This window comes from Rhinopithecus bieti, unplaced genomic scaffold, assembly GCF_001698545.2.
Source record: "Rhinopithecus bieti isolate Rb0 unplaced genomic scaffold, ASM169854v2 scaffold_12859, whole genome shotgun sequence".
Lineage (NCBI taxonomy): Eukaryota > Metazoa > Chordata > Mammalia > Primates > Cercopithecidae > Rhinopithecus > Rhinopithecus bieti.
Genome location: NW_016807388.1, coordinates 969,689 through 984,489, shown reverse-complemented (window position 1 = coordinate 984,489; position 14,801 = coordinate 969,689).

The following is a 14,801-nucleotide window of genomic DNA, read 5'->3' as shown; positions in this document are numbered from 1 at the left end:
TTGCACCTTGGAGTCCTGTAGTATAGGAGTCCTGTACTATTGGGTAGTACCCTTCAGGTACTGGAATTTACCTGTTTGTTGTTACTCTCCATGGAACTAAAGGTAATTATCTATTAGCATGAGCTTAGAAAACAAACAATTTTTAACCAATCCTGAAGGAGAAAAGAAAGAGACATGAATTCTATTAGAATGAACAAACATTTCTTCCCTAGTTTGGTCCTTACTGTATAATATTGTGTAAATCCAAGCATAGTAGATTATTTTCTAGAAGTGAGTTAACATTTTATGTACATTAAAATATTAATTGGTAAACTCAAATGGATTTTGTTTTTGTGTTTCGGGGTGCCATAGGATAATAAGATCAATTTATTTCCTGAATTTAGGATTCCTTAAAATAACCCTTGAACCCACGCACAAACTCTGAAAACTTTCCTAAGTGCAAAATACTTTCACTGTCCAATACAGCAAGAATAAGTCAATATGCTTATTCAAATTTAAATCTAAATGAAGTAAAATTTTAAAAGATTAAAAATCCAGTTCCTCAGTCACTCTAATCACATTTCAAATAGTCAATAGCCACATGTAACTAATGACATGGCCATAATGGCCTGAATTGTAAGTAACCTTCTAAGGCCCTAACTAGAAGTAAAATAATACAAGACAATGTTTTGCAGATTCGTCTTTGCTCATATTTCCTTCCCTCCCATCTCACCAAAAGGGCAAAATTGCTCCTCAAGTAACTGTCATAACTGTTCTCATTACCTTACCTTCAGATACAGGCTGCAAGAGAAAAAATTCACATAGACGACCTCTAAAGAGGACATCAGAGGTAACTAAGGCACTAGCGGAGGAGAAATTCCAGGAACAAATAATTAAAATCCAATGAAATAGGAGTTATAATAAAGTTACAGAAATAAGAACCCCTGGGGGATGGGAGTTCATGAGAAGGAGTGACAGTTTAACTAGGTCTCAAGTAGAATTAGTGCTTCCCAAAACCAGAAAGGACAGGATAGAGGTGTTCCAGATGAAAAAGACAGCTCATGTGAATGCATAGAGATATCAAAGAGTGAGATGTGTCTGGGGAATAAACGAAACTACATCATGGCATGAAATTACTGGGGGAAGGATAGATGGAAGGAGCTGAAATTAGAATCATGAGTGGGAGCCAAACTGAAAGCATGCCATCCTATGGGGGTGGGGCTTACTCTGCAGGGGCTAGGGAATTGGTGAAGGTTTTGGCACATTGCACATTTATGCTTTGAAAAAAAGGAAATGTTTGTTGACAAAATAAAAATGATCAAATACATATAGGATAATTTTTTAAATGTTGGACATTTATACCACATAGCAACTTACTACCAGATGCCAAATAGAAGTAATGTTCCTATACACACATTCACACTTCCATAAATATACATATAAACATATGTATAGATTATCAAAAAATAAATATAACTATAAAATGCTAGTGAAGCTATATGGGTGTATGGGTATGTAACCCAGACTTCCACACACACATGAACGTACATACAAACACACACACATACACAGACAAACTGATTAAGTGCTTACTCTATGTCAAGGGCTGTGTTAACTACTATTGCTATTTTATCTCATTTTAACACTTAGCAAGTACCTCAGAGTATAGGAGCTACTTTCCCTATTTTAAAATTAGAAAATTATGGCCCACATAGGTTGTTTATCTTACCCAAAAACAGATAACCAGGAAAAGGTAGAATCAGACATTGAAGTCAGACATTTATGATTTTTTAAATTATACTTTAAGTTCTGGGATCCATTTGCAGAATGTGCAGGTTTGTTACATAGGTATACATGTGCCATGGTGGTTTGCTCCACCAATCAACTGGTCATCTACATTAGGTATTTCTCCTAATGCTATCCCTCCCCTAGCTCCTCACCCCCGAATAGGCCCCAGTCTGTGATGTTCCCCTCCCTGTGTCCATGTGTTCTCATTGTTCAACTTCCATTTATGAGTGAGAAGATGCAGTGTTTGGTTTTCTGTTCCTGTGTTAGTTTGCTGAGAATGATGATTTCCAGCTTCATCCATATCTCTGCAAAGGACATGAACTCATCCTTTTTATGGCTGCATAATATTCCATGGTGTATATGTGCCACATTTTTAAGCCTGTGCTGTTATCTTGTAGTCAACATTCCCTTCCTGTCTCATATAACATATTTGATTCACAAGGGCCCAGGCCCGGCATTCTTGAAATATGCTCAGTAGAATTACATAAAATACAAAAGAAAATTAAAATAAAGAAAACTTTGATAAAGCTTGAGTTCTAATACACTCATCATATCTCAATAATGCCTAGGGATAATAAGATCAATTTACTTCCTGAATCTAGGATTCCTTAAAATAACCCTTGAACCCACACATGAACTCTGAGAACATTCCTATACACTATATATCTTCACTGTCCAATATGGCAAGAATAAGCTAATATGATTATTCAAATTTAAATCTAAACGATGTCAAGTTTTAAAAGATTAAAAATCCAGTTCCTCAGTCACTCTAATCACATTTCAAATCATCAATAGTCACACGTCACTAACCACATGGGCACAATGACTTGAATTGTAAGTTCCCTTCTAAGTCCCCAACTAGAAGTACAGTAATATAAGGAAATATTTTGCAGATTCGTCTTTGCTCATATTTTCTTCCCTCTCATCTCACCAAAAGGGAAAAATTGCTCCTTAAGTAACTGTCATAACTGTTCCTACTACCTTACCTTCAGATACAGGCTGCAGGAGAAAAAATTCACATAGACCTCTACAGGGGGTATCAGAGGTAACTAAGGAACAAGCTTTGTAGCCAGCTTATGAAGGGGAACACAAGAGGAAAGTAGTCAGCTGCTCCAGAAAATTATTAACATTAAATGGGCATGAGAGAGTTGGAGGGGAGGCACTGGTCAAAAAGGAAGCTTAGTAGGAGTACAAGATTGAAATAATCCCTGTCATTTTGTTTCTCAGTTTGAGGAACCATGGCAATCAACATTTTGTTTTCTTCTGTGAAACAACTTCTTCTGTGGAAAAACTACACTGATAAATAGCTCCAAACTTTCACTCAGTTATTGGCAGCATGTTGATATTTATCTTAAATGGCAGCTCGCTTTCTTCATTAGTTCAATGTTGAGGAAGAAGCTATTCCTTTTGAGATTTCCCACTGGTTAGAGTTAATTATACTTATCAGAGCCTGAATTCCTGGAAGACATCAAGGTCATCCCTGAAGTGGGTGGATTTCATAACCTCCAACAAGTCATGAAAACCTGCCTGCTTCTGTGTCAAGGTAACAACAGTGACATCAGATAGACTCAGAGCACAGCCATTTCAACTTATTGCATTTTAACTCCATGGTGCTACCAAGGGTGAACAAGGAGGAACAGGGGTCCATTCACAGGTGCAGCTTAAGGAAAACAGAGATTGCACAGATTCTGTTATAGATTTTTCTGTCTTAGTCACATAAGCATGGCCCTTCCTTCCTCAGGCTGTAATAATTTCAGATCTTCATGAAGCTCAAGGCAATTCATCAACATTAATCAATTTCAACACAAACTTTGGGTAGAAGGACAGGATACATAATAGAATTGCCATAGCTGAACCAAATGTAATCCTGAGAAGACAAACATCTTTGCCAGAGAAACTTAGTAGGGAGCAGCAAGAAAATAGGCTCTGGTTTAGACTAAATCATCTTCATTATTACTATTAACTATCATAGATACTCCTGTACCCACACACACACTAGAAGAAATAATAAATTCTATTTCAAAAATGACTTGGAATTGGAATTTGACCTCTTAGACCTAAAATGGACCTCAAAATATCATCTGTAAAAGCAGAAAAAAAATAAACCAAGAACAGTTTTCTGGCTTCCTCCTGTGGCACACTCTCCACTGTATCATATATTCTGGATCAGTTAGAAAGCAATTATTTGCAAGAAACAGAAAATCCTACAACAGTAGCTACTAACAGAAGTTTAACCAGTTATCTTATTTAACAAAAATTCTAGAAGTAGGTGTTCATTCACCGACTCAACAACGTCAAAACTGATGTTCTGAGATTTCCTTTCCCTTTTCTTCATGACTGTTGCCTTGTGGTCACAATATGGTCACTGCTTCTCCAGTAAAGGAAAAGCAAAGGGCATTTACGCCTGTACTTCATTAGTCAGAACTATACTACATGGCCACCCAACCTGCAAATGAAGCTGGGAAATTGAGTGCTTTAAACTGCTCACATTGCTGCCTCAAACAAAATGAGGAATCTGTCAGATGGAAATAAGAAGAGAATTAGTACTGCGTGGCCTTTTAACAATCTTTCACACATACTGATTGTCCAAGGAACTGTTTCATCCTTACTAGAGTAGACACACAATTTTATCTAAAAAGTCAGGTGTTTATTTTTGATGACCTGGGATGGTAGGGAAATGAGGAAGTAAACCTCACTCTTCTAGTTAGGCTGCACTGCCTCCCACTTACCCGCTCAAACCCACCCATTCCTATCACTCTGAGGCTATGGGTTCAAGGTTACAGTCTGAGATTCCTTGACGTCCACACATCACTCGTATCCCAAAGGGAGAACAGACAAGTGAATGACAGTTTAAGAAGTTGTCCTCCAAAACAAATGGTGTGTGGCTTTTGTTTCAAGTGAAAAGTATCAATAGAAGAGCTAATAAATGATAAAATTTGAAAGAAAAGAAAATCCTACTACATAGTATTTGTTCTCCCTGCCCCCTTTCTTTCTTTCTCTTTCTTTCTTTCTTTGTTCCTTTCTTTCTTTCTTTCTTTTCTTTCTTTCTCTTCTCTCTCTCTCTCTCTGTCACACACACACACACACACACACACACACACATATTTAAAATAGTCCTTTTACCAGCAAAAGCAAAAAAAGCCTTGGTACAAGATTAGGACATTTAAACACCAAATAACTGTATATAATTGGAAGGGGAGTGAATTATTTGTCAAATAGACCTTTAAAAGCAACGATCAACTGTTAAGAATTCATAAATTCATCCACCTTTGTTTTAAAGTTAAGATAAAATAGGAATCTGCACAAGTACATGCTGGTTTATATGACTATAATTAGGTATTTAGCTTCTTGAGATGAGGATTTATTTGTTTGGAGAATAAGAGAATTGCAGCCAGTCAACCTCTAAAATTCATTAGAGATTGAACCACTTCATGCAGGGAAATGGTCATTCAACCTCTATGTACTATCCTTAGTAGTAGGAAGTCATTACCTAATAAGAGAGCCAGCCTGTGCCTAGGGCAACCGGTTGTCCAAGTTTTCCCAGAACATAGAGGTTTTCTGGGATACAAGATAATAAGTGCTAAAACTGGGAAAGTCCTAGACAAACTGGGATGAGTTGATCACCCCACCTTTCCACATAGAGCATGTTGCCCCTAACCTGACCCCATTTCTACCTCTCTTGTTCTGCTTGGAAGGAGATGAATTAGGGAAGAGCCCTGTAGTTATCATCAAACTCGATGACTAAAATAAATTTCTAATTATTCAAAATGTCCTTCTACATGTTCAAAGTTTTTATTACGGTTTATTATGTGACATCTGTTTCTGAAGGGAAAATTTAGGAACATAGCTCATAAGATGTACTTTGCTTTAAATTTTCTTTAGATTTTACCACCTGCTTTATAGCCGCATGCCACATTTAGACAGGCTCAATCCCCCTTTTCACAGTTATATTCAATAGCTGGAAGACAGATGCATCCAGTGGGTTTGATTTGTTTTGGCATTTTGGGCACAAACTTAATCATGATAAACCAGTCCAGTCCTTTTTTACTTACCCTCCTCCTCAGATTGGATCATACTGATAAAGTGTAATTTAAGTGTAGTTTTCAGTAATTCTAATAATTGACCCAGGGAAATTAAAATAATATTTTCCTGTTCTACTTGTCATAACCTGTTGAGATATCTTTCAAAATGTGCTACTGTGGGGGAAAAAAGAAATTCTATACACACATTATTGCTGAAATTTCCTGGCTCTTTGCCTCCCAGAAGAGCAATGCATGAAATATTTACTCAAAAATGGAAATATTAAGAAGTAAATGAGTTTAAACCAACCTAATTACTTTATGGGCATTTCTTCACTGCTTAAGGAAACTCCAAATTATCTTCAGCTCTGCACAGACTGTGGCAACTAGAACATATTGAAAAAAATGAAAAAGTCCTCTCAAACAACCAACTTGACTGATTTAATTCTATTTAAATAATTGCTCTCAGGATGAAGAGACTGGTTTAGTGTTGAAGGAACAAGGTCAGAGGAGTTAATGAACTTTAAGCTACATGAAATCTAAGATCATTCACTCTTTCACTTAACAAATATTTATTGAGCATGTACCATAAGCTAACCACTTTTCTAAGTGCTGTGAACAAAAGAGCCAGAGTTTGCATCCTCATGAAGCTTACCTCCTAGCAGGAGAGACAGACACCACCCCCTCGATAGTGATGATAAATAATATGAAGAAACGTAGCAGGGTAAATTAATGTCACAAGGTTTTCTTGTCTTAAAGGAGGAGTGCTGTCTGAGAAAGTGACCTCTAAATTGTGACCTAAATTAATTCAATAAAGGAAAGAGCTACCTCCCCTCCCACCATCATCTTTATGTGTATAGAACAGTGTTTCTTCAAGTGTGGTCTCCAGACCAGCAGCATCCTCATCACCCCTGAACTTGCTTAAAATGCACATTCTTAGGCCCTACTTTAGACCTGTTAAATCTGAAACTCTGGAGGTAAGGCCCAGCAATCTGTGTTGTTAGAAGTTTCATAGGTGCTGTTATACATGCTCAAATTTGAAATGAATCGCTCTGGACAATCATAACCTCTCTTCTCCATGAAAGCTTCCCAGATCTTCATAGTTGACAGTGATCTCTTTTCTCCTCTAAAATCCTTCACCACATCACAAATAACCATCCAGAAGCACTTTGACTCACTTCTTGAGTCTACTGCTAGGCTCCTCATGTACCTGAAGAATCTCTGTTTGTTACCAGTCAGCTCCTTGAAGGAAGAGACTGTAACTATTTCATCTCCGTCTTCCCAACAGCTTGGTAAAGTCCCTGGCATAAAGCAAGCTTCCAAAAATACATGAAGAGGTGATGTAGCAATCTGAATAATGGTTCCCAAAAATATTAGGTTTTCATCCTTGGAAATTGTAAATGTTACCTGATATGGAAAATGTCTTTTCTAACATGATTACATTAAAGGTCTTGAGATGCAAGATTATTTGGATAGGTCCTAAATGTAATCACAAGTATCCTTATAAGAAAGAGGAAGAGGGAGATTTGACATACATAGTGAAGGAGAAAGCAATGTGACCAGAGAGGCAGAGATTGAAACAATGTAGCCACAAGCCAAGGAATGCTGGCTGTCACCAAAATCTGAAAGAGGCAAGAAACTGATTCTCCCTTAGAGCTTCCAGAGGAGATGCCACTTTCCTGACACACTGATTTCAGCCCAGTGATTCTAGTTTCAGACTTCTGGCATCAAGAACTGTGAAAGAATACATTTCTGTTAAGCTATGGAGGTTGTAGTAATTTGTCACAGCAGACACAGGAAAGTAAAATAAATGATCACAGCTAAAAGTTGGGTATGGCTCTTGGGGGCATCACCTTGGCTAGTTACAGGGTCTGGTTATTCAGCAAAACACACTAATCTAGGTACTTGGGTAAAGGGATTTGGCAGACGTAATTAAAGTCCCTAATCAGTTGACTTTAAGTAAGAGAGATGATCCTGGGTGATTCTAACTTTATCAGTTGGAAGACTTTAAAAGCAGGAATGAGGCTTTCCCAAATATCATGAACATAACCATGTAGTTCCAGCCTCCTTGTGTCCTTCCCTTCCAGAAAACTCATGGACAATAGCTTCAGCTCATGCCTACGAGTTCAAGCTTCCTCATGACCCTGCCTGCCCCTGTTAAATCCAGGTGAAAACACAAGTATTGAGCATTTACTCTGCAGCAGCTAATATATGTACTTTTATTATTTAATTCTGACATCAATCTTATGAGTTAGGTATGATTATAATCCCATTTTATATATAAAAACATTTACACTTAGAGGGATGAACTGAATTACACAAAGTCACATAGCTAACTCATTGGCATTCAAACTCAGGCAGTCTGATTCCAGAACCTTAATCACTATACCAAAGTGCTTCCCAACAAACTAGTGCCAAAAGTGTGCACAAGTCAGAGTGGGAGAATCATTGCAAGGAGACTTCCAATCCACTTAAATGTTTCAAGCTTATTAAGGGGAAACACAAACAGAAGAATTTGCTTTAGGATGAGCATGAGTCCCATAAATTTGGAACATTCAAGGCAAACCTGGAAGGTATAGAAAAGAGTTGTTTCCCAAGTAAGTTTGAGGACTTCAGCCAAGCTGAGCTCAAAGCCTCCTCTGCCCCTCCTCCACTAGTAGGGTCACTTGGCTGACCTTCCTTGCTGCCCTTTCTCTCTGAGGCAGCAACTGGAACTGCACAGATGTGCAAGACAGCAGGGGATGGACAGCCCTGGTGATAAAATTGAGAAATTTAGGAGCCCTCCACTGGGTTTCCCACATACTGTCCCATAATCATGAGAAATAGGACTTTATCAGCATTTGCCCCAGGGTGCTAATTAAATATGCTAAGAGTAAGATTCTCATATCTGGCATCTTGTAGCTAAAAAGAAATCTCACTGCAAAAGAGAGTACTCCACTTAGTTGAGAAGCTATTACACAAATTAAACTCATTCTAACATTCTTATTATAGAGAATTCGGCATAGGTTGGTTCTAAGGCAGTTAGAGGTGAGGATGGAAACTTCCCAAAGAATCAGAAAGACTTAAAATGAGGGAATTTCTTCTTTAAGCCTGTCCTGCTGCTATGGTGGTTGGGAATTCATCAATGCAGGGTTCCAGATTCAACTCATTAAATACATGATGTTGGTAAATTACTTACCTTCCCACAAGGAAAATAGGTACATTGGGGTTTTTTTATATTATGGCATAATACATGTTCACTTAATAAATTTAAACAATGTATAGAACATGGAAAAACAGTAAAGTTCACTTGGACTCTCACTACCCAAAGAGAACGGACATTAACATTTTGTTAGGCGAGTGAACTAACATGTTTTTGCCTGGCTATCTTCATCCATAAAATGGGAACAAATAACAGTCTTCCTCAGAAGTGATAGAGGAAATGCTTGAGATAAATCAGGTAAAGCACTAAGCACAGGGCATACCTAATAAGGCTCTCCTATGCTAGCGTTACTACCGTCCCAGTTTGCCAGGGGCTCTCTTGGTTTTAGTACTGAGAGTCCTACATCCTGAGAAACTGGGATGGTTGGCATAACCCCACAGGAAGGATAACAGTGAAGTATCATGTTCACTGGAGCATAGACAGTGCTGGGTAGTACATGAATGCTCTTTTAACAACAGGGAGTCATCGTATGATTTGCCTTAGATTCATTGTCCTTGTCTGACACAGGCCTGCTTGGTCCAGCTTGCACTGAATGGGGAAGTCTCAAAGTCAGTGCTCCAGCCTCAGAAAGGCATTATCCTGTACAGAAGCATCATTCATCCAGAACAGTGTTGCGTTTCTAGCAAACTGCACTTCAGTTCTGCCCACCAATGTCTCCAAGTTGAAGGAAGGAGCAGGAGCACTGGACTCCTCTGAACTACTAGTCTCTCTTAAAAAACAGAAAAGAAATCAAGCACTTAGACAGAGCCCCCTGTGAACTGCAGGCTCCCAACTGCTTGCCCAGCCAAATAATATTGATCTTCTGGCTCCATTTCATTTTAGTCCTTTAACTGCTCACATCTCTGGATGGCATTGCACAGCAAGACACAAGTTCCATCACCATGGTGTCAATTCTGCCTTCAAAACTCAGCTTTGTTCCAACTCTGTCAGGGTTAGAAGCAGCACAGGCTGTAATAGTATTTTCTTAGCCACCCCCTCAGCCTGCTGATCTTTGTTCAGCTAGGGGAATGCTCATTTTTAGTGAGTCACATGACCCCCTTTCTGCGCCCTTCATTCAATGGATCCCTCATTTTGGACATGCTGACAAATGTTCAAATGAAATTTCCTTTGGCTACAACTTGTCCCAACCTTTCTTGTTATCATTTCAGCCCTTCTATCATCTAAACAAGGACCTGCCAACTTATTGTGTGTTAATGCCCTTCATCTCCCTTTCTCGCCACATTATTTTTCACTTGGCTTCTCTCAGTTACTCTTCTCTGTGCTCTCCTGGAGATCCTTGACTCTAGTGCATTTAAACCTTTGGACTAACAAGTGCTCTGAGCTGTTTTCTTTCTCCTGGGAAACCAACTGGAAAGTCATCCAGACATGCTGACCCAGCCACATTTCAAACTAGCGCCAGAGAAGCTGTGAAAGAGCCTCCAATCTCTAAGGATCCCTAGAGATTCAACTGAGTATCCCTGAATTTGAGGAACACACACACACATCCACATCCACATCCACATCCACACACACTTCCACAGCCTAAAGGTCCAGGTGACATAACATTAACAACAACCATAAAAATATCTCTATCCTTGCCACCATCTGATCACATAAAACTTCAGCCTCTGACGAAGACCCCAACCCCCATAAGCATTTATGGGAGTTTATTTGTATGTACACATGCAAATCTAGTCAGGAACTATGTGTCTTTTCTGGGCACACTGCTACCACACTGCCTCGGCTGTCTTCTCTCAGGCTACTATAGTTTCCTACCTGATGCCATTACTCACTCTCTGGAACAGCCAAAACTGCAAAGTGGTCTGTGGCACCAAGGGGTGGGATAACCAGCACAGCACTGCCAGACCCATCCAATTGAGTGTAATATAAAGTGGAGACAGTAGTAATGAAATAGATTGCAGGATGTCATCTCTTCTCCTACAGCTCAGCTACAATTCCATGGAATTGAGCTGGGCATAGATCAGAGGGACTGGTACCACATTACATGCAGAATCATACCCGCTCTTGCCCCACCTCCATCACCAAAGCCACGTAAATAGTCCAAGCCCTTCATGCACACATATTTCTCCCTTTAAGATACTTTCCTACCCAAAGTGGCTCCCCACACAAATAGACCTCCACAAACTGCCATCTTGTTCCATTCACTCACCCCTACCTCACCCACCCAAGATCCCAGATCTCCAGGCATACCCAAATCCAAAAATGTGTAGACCATAAGTTCCACTGCATTTTCATACTTCTATATTATTTTTAAGTGATTCATTTCAAAGTTGGAGCATAGTTCTAGACTCTGGGAATTCAAAAATGAAAGACATGCAGCATTACTGCATTTCCTTGGATTGAATTTTTCTTCATCTGAGATTTGTGTCTCCAAAGTGCAGTATGGGTCCTATGAAGGTACAACAAGCCCAGGAGCTAGGATGTTATGCTACCCTGATCAATGTAGCTACTTTTGTGAGTTTTCCCTGGAACAAGAGCCAATGTCCTGTCATAAGATCCAGAATCCCACAGGAAGAAATTGATCCTAATAGCACGCAGAATGAATACAATAAGGAAAATGGCTGAAACAAATGGATCTTGACACCACATTAATAGCTTTTTGTGTAGAAGAAAATGAATTCAGGAGTAAAAAATAGAAATTAATGAAGGCACCCTAGGCAAAGTCCTCCACCTCCTCCTAAATGATGGTTTTAGTAGGGTCTATGCTCCCCTCAAAGATGACCAATGGTACTGCTAAGAACTCTGGAAGATACTGTACAATTTGAATAGGAGAAGCAGATTCAGAAGGCTCCACAGGCTATGAGCAGAGTCACTTCTCAAGGGAAGTGGTAAATTTCCACAGCCACTAGAGATCATTTGGCTGATATTTCAATACCAACAGTCTATGTCTTCAAAGAGTATTTATAGCTTTAATGGCATTAAGGTGACTGAACTCCCTGGGACTCCTGAACTTTTATTTGTTAGTAAAAAGTATTAATCATCTTGATGCCAGATTAGCCTATGGGGATTTTTTCCTTAGAAACTAATACCTCATCCTCAGTTATCTTCAGCTGCAGAGTCTCAGCCCCAGCAAGGCTAGATCAGCCTAAGTAGAACTGAACACCTTTCAAGGGAGCAGCAAAGGTCACACGGGGATGGGAGGAATGTGTCATAAGCAGGATTTTTCTTCCTTTCCTTGTCTTGCATGTGCCCAAGGCAGAATCTGGGCCACCCCCTTAAGATTTTCTAGGACTTGCAGATATCTAACACTAAAAAATTAAAACAAGAGAGGGTCAAGATGGCAGACTAGAAGTAGCTGGTGTGTGCCGCTCTCACAGAGAGTGGTGAGTAATCACTCATGCTACAAGTCAATTGTCTAAAAAGCCTCATAGGGATCCATCAAGGAAGTGAGGGGACACTAAGAACAGAGAACAGTGAAGCTTGGCAGCAGCACCTCTGGGATCAACATGGAGCCAGAAGGAGCTCCCCAACATGGAGAAAAGGTGAATGAGTGAGAGCCCCTGGGGGATTCACACTTCCCACAGGGACCTGTACAATCCTGGAAATGAGAGAATCACCTCGGCCTCCTGGGTCTCTAGATTAATACAAAGAGCCACCTGGAGTTTTTATAAAGGCAACACTCAAGTCCATGGGGACCTCCCATAGGCCTTGGACCCTGGACTAGCCCAGTGCTAGCTGCCATAGCCATGATAGAGGCCACAGTCATGGTGTCTGGAAGCAGGAAGACTGGACCATTCCCCCTGTCAGACAAGGCTCAATGCCAGCTTCCAGCACAACAGCTCAGCTTCAGCCTGAACTCTGCCAAGGGACACAGCTCCATGTTCCCCCAGGAAGCACCTGAATGGTGGAACAGGAGACCTCACCCATCCTTGTTGCTCCTAGCTTGGTGGGACACACCAGCTGGGGTTTCCGGCACAAAGCCTTGCCTCTACCAAAATTTTGTGGGTGGGCACAGTCCCATGTTCCCCTGGGAAGCACTCAGAGGGTGGATCAGATGACTCCACCCACTCCTGCTACTCCTAGCTGAGTGAGACTTGCTGGCTTGGTTGGTGCCCAAGCAGGTAGGGAGCCTTCACTCTTAGAATACTGTGAGGGCTGAGATGCCTGAGTTCTCACAGGCCAGCAGGGGACTAGGACATGCCTCCCTGCACCGGGTATGTCTGGGAAAGGTATGGCCTGTCTGCCAACCATAGCCCCTTCCTGAGGGAGCACTGTGACCCAGAACACCTAACAAAGAAAATGCTGGCATGAAAACAGTAATTGGAGGGGGTTCCTCCAAGGCCTCTAAGGCCCAGGAGCAGCACAGGTGAGGGAGTCAACTCTCTCCGCCATACCCATAGAGCACTACCACCAAAATGCGTCAAAACGTAAAAGATCCATGGGCTAAGAGTCTATCTGCTGGCCACAACTCTTAACTTCAGCCTACTGAATAACAGTCCAAACCACAACACCAAAATACTTTGCCAATACACAGCACCTGTGAAAACTAAAGGAGGGGCGATTCCAAGATGGTCAAATAGGAACACCTCCAGTCTACAGCTCCCAGCATGAGCAATGCAGAAGACAGGTGATTTCTGCATTTCCAACTGAAGTACCGGGTTCATCTCACTGGAGCTTGTCGGACAGTGGGGGCAGGACAGTGGGTGCAGCCCACCAAGCATGAGCCAAAGCAGGGCGAGGCATCGCCTCACCTGAGAAGCACAAGGGGTCAGGGAATTCCCTTTCCTAGACAAGAAAAGCTGTGACAGATGGCACCTGGAAAACCAGGTCACTCCCACCCTAATACTCTGCTTCTTCAATGGTCTTAGCAAATGGCACACGAGGAGATTATATCCCACACCTGGCCTGGGGGGTCCCATGCCCACAGAGCCTCACTCATTGCTAGCATAGCAGTCTGAGATTGAACTGCAAGGCAGCAGTGAGACTAGGGGAGGGGTGCCTGCCATTGCTGAGGTTTGAGTAGGTAAACAAAGCACAGGGAAGCTCGAACTGGGCGGAGCCCACTGCAGCTCAAGGAGGCCTGCCTGCTTCTGTAGACTCCACCTCTGGGGGCAGGGCATAGCAAACCAAAAGGCAGCAGAAACCTCTGCAGACTTAATTGTCCCAGTCTGACAGCTTTGAAGAGAGTAGTGGTTCTCCCAGCACGGAGTTTGAGATCTGAGAAAGGACAGACCACCTCCTCAAGTGGGTCCCTGATCCCCGAGTAGCCTAACTAGGAGGCACCCCCCAGTAGGGGCAGACTGACACCTCACACGACTAGGTACCCCTCTGAGACGAAGCTTCTAGAAGAACGATCAGGCAGCAACATTTGCTGTTCAGCAATATTCGCTGTTCTGCAGCCTCTGCTGCTGATACCCAGGCAAACAGAGTCTGGAGTGAACCTCCAGCAAACTCCAACAGACCTGCAGCTGAGGGTCCTGACTTTTAGAAGGAAAATTAACAAACAGAAAGGACATCCACACCAAAACCCCATCTGTATGTCACCATGATCAAAGACCAAAGATAGATAAAACTACAAAGATGGGGGAAAAAACAGAGCAGAAAAGCTGAAAATTCTAAATATCAGAGCACCTCTCCCCCTCGAAAGGAGCGCAGCTCCTCGCCAGCAATGGAACAAAGCTGGATGGAGAATGACCTTGACGAGTTGAGAGAAGAAGGCTTCAGACAATCAAACTTCTCCAAGCTAAAGGAGGAAGTTCGAACCCATCACAAAGAAGATAAAAACCTTGAAAAAAGATTAGATGAATGGCTAACTAGAATAACCAGTGTAGAGAAGTCCTTAAATGACCTGATGGAGTTGAAAACTATGGCAT